Source organism: Belonocnema kinseyi, chromosome 6 (assembly GCF_010883055.1).
Source record: "Belonocnema kinseyi isolate 2016_QV_RU_SX_M_011 chromosome 6, B_treatae_v1, whole genome shotgun sequence".
In the NCBI taxonomy this organism is placed as follows: Eukaryota; Metazoa; Arthropoda; class Insecta; order Hymenoptera; family Cynipidae; genus Belonocnema; species Belonocnema kinseyi.
In genome coordinates this window covers 105962003-105968811 of record NC_046662.1, presented here as the reverse complement: position 1 = coordinate 105968811, position 6809 = coordinate 105962003, and the positions used below count along the sequence as shown (strand labels likewise).

At 32.8% G+C, this 6809-nt stretch overlaps 1 protein-coding gene across 1 annotated transcript in view; it reads right to left on the bottom strand.

Annotated features, from left to right (window-relative positions):
• Positions 1 to 6809, bottom strand: part of LOC117175534 — a 301601-nt gene that overhangs the window by 79791 nt on the left and 215001 nt on the right. The window lies entirely within an intron of this gene.

Below are 6809 nucleotides of genomic sequence, written 5' to 3'. Positions count from 1 at the left end.
GAGACAGTCGATTTTATCTGTCGTGTAATATAAAAATGGCCGACCCAACTACTCCCGAATTTCTCTTGTCCTGAGTCAGCGTTCGTGCCCACACCGAAGTGGATGCGCGCATTATTGCATCAGTTGCGAATATCGTGTGCAAAAATGGAGTAAAAACACTTTTTTTTTTGTAAAGTGCCATTTTTTCGAGTGAATCAATTGAAAAAGGTAAGTGGAATGCATTAGAATTAAGTGTTTTCCTCATATTTTTTGATGCGACATTAAATTATGCCAATATACGGTTGTAAAATTTTTGTTGTTGTCATCCTCATAGTGGCCTCATCGTTTGGTTGGCTTAGTCGTGAGATACTTTGCTTTTCCCAGTGTATACAATTGAAAGCGTATACTACGATCAAATATCGTCATTTTTGTCAGCATAAAGTGTTTATTTACCATTTAACTGGTGTTTTTCTTCATTTATTTTTATTTTTAGCAATGTGAACTCCAAATAGGACAGCTATTTTTCGGAAATACGGCACATTGCTGTGCTTGTGTGTGCAACGGAAATTTCTCCATTCAATTCCGATATCTTCACTGATGCTGATTTTGTCCAAGTCGTTGAAAAAATGCTGAGGCAGTTGCGGCTGAGGCTGATATCGATCAAGATAAACAGCGGCGTATTATTTTTGAACAGACTAATGTCGGTCGGGAAGAAGAAGTGGTCACATCTGAACCGTCAACATCTGAACCATCCACATCTCGATCAGAATCAGCTTTGTCAGCTGCCACCACTTTCTCATTGATTTAAGATGAAATTGGCCCATTGCAAGCCACCGTTACCACAAAAAAACCGTCGAAACGTGGCCGAAAGTAGATGCAGAGTGGCGAGCTGACTTCTCCTGAAAACATTGCTGTTTTGAAGGAGAAAGCAGCAGCAAAGAAAGAAGCAGCAGCGAAGAAACTAGCACCGAAGAAGCCAACACTAAAGAAGACAAAACCACTAGCCAAGCGCCCCAAAGCAAAACCATCACCACTATTGGATGAAGATGCAGATTTTTTCTGTGACCCATCTCGACTCTACCAAGACCCTCCGGTTGATCCGAAGAATTATAGGCCAATCACTTGTCTGAATACACTTTATAAGATATTCACAGCTATCCTAAATGATAGGATTGTTCGGGAAATTGAACCTGTGTGGAAAGAAATCTATGAAGAACGCGGCTTATAGAAAGGCGTAGCAGGATGTCGGGAGAACCTGCACATCGATAGATGTGTCTGCAACGATGCAGCATACAACCAGCGTGATCTATCGATGGCCTGGAATGATTACCGGAAAGCTTTTGATTCGACCTTCCATAGACTTATCATCTGTCTTTTGGAAAGGTTATAGGATCATCCGCAAATCGTCAGGTGCATAGAGAGATTGATGCCGCTTTGGAAAACCAGATTTTCTGTCTCACTGTAAAAAATCGTGAGACAACTAACAAGGTCACCTTTCAGAGAGGTGTCTTTCAGTGCGACACCATGAGCCCACTCCTCTTTTGCCTCACATTATGGCCACTATCTCTAGCACTTCGCCATTCCGACTGGTACTTTTTCGGCAAACCTGTAGATCGAAAGGTCAAGGTCACTCTTGTATTTTATATGGACGATATTAAGATTTATGTTAAGAACAAAGAGCAGCTACATCTAGCTATAGGGACTGTTAAACGATAGACGAAGGAAATAGGAATGGAATTTGGGTTACACAAATGCGCTAAGGTTTATTTGAAGCGAGTAAAACTTAATGGCATCCCTAAAGACCCTGAGCTCGTCGATAGAAGCGCTACACGGCACCTTTGCGCTGGAGAGACTTATGCATACCTGGGCGTGCAACATAGCCGAATTCAGGATGTGGCATCTATAAAGGATAATCTCCGAAGCATATAAAAACGTCTAATCTGGCAGATTTGATCTTCCGAACTTTCGGCGAGAAACAAAATATATGCAACGGACATGCTTCTTGTCCCGGTAATACTCTATTTATTTGGGGTGGCAGCACGGACGAAGAACGAGCTCTGATCCCTTGATCTCGGGAAACGAAAGGTTATGTACATAAACAGAAGCATGCATCTGTTCCGCAACTCTACATCGCACGCAGTCAAGGTAGTCGCGGAATATTGAATTTCGAATCTCTTCGCAATAGGATCATTCGGGGTACAGCACATATAGTCGCAAATGGAAGAGACCCTCGTCTTAAAATGGTCAGAAAGCACGAAGAAGTGGGCAAAGGAGCGTTTCTGTATAAAGCAGCGGAGGAGGCTGCTGAAACACTCGGACTTAACTTCAGTATTAGGGGTGAGCAAAATGCATCAAATCTTATCTATCTCGAGTACTCACTCCGATAGATAAGCTGCAGGGCGTGTCATGCACACCCCGAGAATTTGGTACACATACTATCCAGTTGTCCAACTCATGCGGAAACAACCTACATCCAGAGGCACAATGCGGAACTAAGTTTGCTTTATTACTATCTCTGTCACTCATACGGCTTTCACCTTAATATCGCTTCTCTGAATGCTCCTAGGAAAATCGAGTCAATTGTCGAAAATGTGAAGTGCCGCATATACTGGAACTATATATTCTCGACAATTGTTTCTGTTGCACAGTCGATACCTGACATGGTTCTTCTTGACTTTGATAAGCGAACCCTGTTCGTTATCGAATTTTCGGCGCCAGCTGACAAAAAAATCATAGCCAAATAGAATGAAAAGAAAGAGAGGTATGGATACCTCATAAGGGAGTTGCGACGATTGCACCCGGAATATTCTGTCAAACTAATGGTCCTTATCATCGGCGCTCTTGTAGGTGCCAAGCTTTCACTGGTTAGTAGCCTGAAAATCATCCCTGCGTGTGAACAATATGCTAGAACACTTGCGGGAAAAATGCAGAAGTCGGTCATCCTAAGGTCGCTCCGTGTCCTCAGGGTGCACGAGACTTTTGCCGGATCGTCGTATTGATTCAATTACAGACTGTAACCACCTATCTCATGGTCGTGAGACGTGGTTGTGGCTGAAATTTTACCGCGATTTCGCTGGGATCGGGTGCACTTTTTCAGATTAGCACCCGCTCCCGGCGAAATCCTGCGGTTGTCCTTATGACAAACTTTTAATCAGATATAATAGGAATAATATCCATATAATATACACCAGAAAAACATAACCTCGAAATCGACGCATGCATGAAATTAAGTATCACGCGAAACGTTCAAATCGCCAATTTCTTCAATCTCTTTAAAATAGGGATCGAGATATAAATAGAAGACCACCACTAAATTTTTAACAAAATAGTTCCACTTTTAACCAGAAAAGATGGGGAAAAAAACGTTAACATTCTTCTAAATCGTTTTAAATTTTTGAAATTCATACAAAATTCTTTGGAATTTTTTAAACAGCCTTAAATATTTAAGATCCTTTAAAATCCTTTCAAATCGTTTGGAATCTTGTAAAGCTCTTGAAAATTGCTTGAAATTAAAAAAAGAAACTTAAATATTTTAAATCTTTTAAAATCGCATACTAGGTTATTGAAATCAATTAAAAATTCCTTGAAATCTCTAGAAATTTTCTCAAATCCTTTAAAATATTTTGAAATACCTAGAACTTTTTTTTAAAGATTTCTGAAGTACCTTGGAATGTTGTTAAATAACCCTTTAAAAATGTTTTTAATTCTTTGAAAAATGAATTGAAAATTACTTGACATCTTTTTAAACATCCTCAAATATTTAAGATCCTTTAAAATTCTTTAAAATCGCTTGGGGTTTTTTTTTAAATTTTGAAATCAATTGAGAATTCATTGGAATCTATTTAATTATCCTAATATATATCAAAACTTTCAACGTCTCATATTAAATTGCCGTAATCAATAAAAAATTCCTTGAAATCTCTAGAAATTCTCTCAAATCCATCAAAATCTTTTCAAATACCTAGAACTTTTTTTTGAGATTTCTGAAGTACTTTGGAATTTTGTTAAATAACCCTTCTAAAATGTTTTGAATTGTTTGAAATTCCTTTAAATTAGAAAAAAATTGAAAATTCCTTGACATCTTTTCAAACACCCTCAATTATCTCACATCTTTTGAAATATCTTGAAATTTTTAAAACTTCAAAATGAAATTTAGAAAAAAGAAAAATTTCAAAACGTTAAATATTGAAACTTTTGTAGATTAGGGTTTTGAAAATGGGATCAGTAAAGTTGAAAGCTGGTTAAAGCTTTCAAAATGTAATTCTTTCCAACTCGATATGATTCAAGTCTTAATTTGGAATTTTAAACTTGTAATTTTTTTATAAAAATTAATAATCTTAAATAAATCAAAAGCCTTCAAAATTGAAATGTATGTTTTTCATTTCGACAATCTGTAAATGAAATTATTTCAGACTGAAATTTAGAAAACAGAAAAATTTCAAAAGGTTAAAAATTTAAATGTTTGTAGATTAGTCAAAATATTAAATTAAAGTTTTAATAGAAACTACTCGAGTTAAATTTTAACTATTTCTAAAACGATTTTTCTATATAATTATAAAATTATATACATTTTTTTTAAAAACGTACTTTCAAATTCTACATGCTTTCCATTTATTTGTGCTTACTTATTTTTTGTAAATAAACTCCCAAGTTTTCAATTCAAAATTTGAAAAATTTAATCCCATCGATTTGAAAATCATTCTTATTTCATAGTTGAAATTTGTAAAAATTAAATTTTGAAAGATTTAATCAACTTTGAATTTTTATGGACCCCTTGTTCAAAACTCTAATCTACAAACATTTCAATATTTAAAGTTTTGAAATTTTTCTGTTTTCTAAACTTTAATCGGAAGTTTTAACAAATTACAAAAGATTTCAAAATATTTTCAAAGATTTTAAATATTCGAGGGTATTTTAAAAATATTTCAAGGAATTTTCAATTTATTTTATAATTTAAGGGAATTTCAAAGAATTAAAAGAGTTTTAGAAGGGTCATTTAAAATAATCCAAATTTCAAGAGATTTCAAAAGATCTTTAAGGATTTTAAATATTTGAGGATGTTTTAAAATATGTCAAGGAATTTACAAATTTTTTTCTAATTCAAAAGAATTTAAAAGAGTTTGAAAGAATTAAACAAATTTTAGAAGGTTTATTTACAAAAATTTCAAACTGCATTAGAAATTTTTAAAAAAGTGAGTATTTCAAAAGATTTGGAAGGATTTGAAACATTGGAGAGAATTTTAATAGATTCCAAGGAATTTTCAATTGATTACGGTAATTTAATATGAGATTTTGAAAGATTTGATATATTGTAGGATATTATAATAGATTCCAGGGAATTTTTCATTGATTTAAATAATCTCGTAAAAGATTTGAAACGGTTTGAAATATTTTAGGGTATTTTTAATATTTCAAGGAATTTTCAGGAGCTTAAAAAGTTTTCAAGAAATTTGAAAGATTTTAAAGGATCTTAAATATTTGATGTTGTTTGAAAAGATGTCAAGGAATTTTCAATTCATTTTTATAATTTAAAGGAATTTCAACAAATTTTAACAATTTTATGAGGGTTATTTAAAAAATTCCAAAGTATTTTAGAAATGTTTAAAAGATGTCCAGGTGTTTCAATAGAATTTAAAGTTTTCGAAATACTTTAGTGTATTTTAAAAGGTTCCAAGGAATTTTCCATTGATTACAGTAATTTAATATGAGATTTTCAAGGATTTCATATATCTCAGGATATTTGAATAGATTCTAAAGAATTTTCAATTGATTTCGATAATTTAGTATAAGATTTTAAAGGATTCAAAATATATTAGGGTATTTTTAAAATTGCAAAAAATTTTCAAGAGCTTTGAAAAATTTCAAGCGATTTTAGATTTTAAATATTTAAGGAAGTTGTAAAACGTTCTAAGGAAATTTCTATTAATTTCAATAATTTAAGCGATTTCAAAGAACTTTAACGATTCTTCACCTTCCCTGGTTAAAAGTGGAATTACCTTGTTAAAAATTTAGTTTTTTTTTTCTTTGATGATTTATCAATTTAGTCCAAAAATTTTTGTTTGTTGAAAAATTTCCTTTTTTGTAGAAAATTCTTTTTGTTTTTGATTAGAAATTAATTTCTTTTAACTACAAATTTAACTATTCTATGTTCCGTTGAAAAGTGATGTTTTTCAGTTGAAAATTTTTGTATTTTATTGAATACTCGTATTTCTTGGTAAAAAATTAATCTTTTTTGTCGAAACTATTGGAGTTACATTGGTCGATAAATAAATGTTATACATTTAAAAAGGAACATGTAATAAAAATTGTTATATTATTTTTAATTAATTTACACAATTTTAAATGCATAAATTAGTAACAATAATTAAAAAGATAAAAAATGATTACATTAAATAATATGATATTTTGTAGTTACTGAATACTTATTTTATTTTTAATGTAATGCTCATAATGTATGTAATACGAAATTTTCAAATCGCTTCGGGCGCTAGAAACGCAAGCTACGGCTCTGAGGGCGATGCACGCGGATACAAAGGTGACCGAGGAGCATACGAGCACCCGATTGCCGGTCGTAACGCGTGTTTTCAAAACAAACTCGGTTTGTTACAGTTTCAGTGACGCAAATTCGCGGTTTCAGTTTGAATAAAAAGAAACTCAAATTTGAAAAGCGAGTCTTGAATTCAGAATTCAAGTATTGTTTCGAAGAAAAGATTGGCAAGCAACAGTCCGGCAAATCGACATGGAAATGTTTGAAATGATAATCGTTTCTTGTAAACGAATAAATGTATACACTAGATTAAGCGCAATTTCTTGAAAGGAATATTAATGTA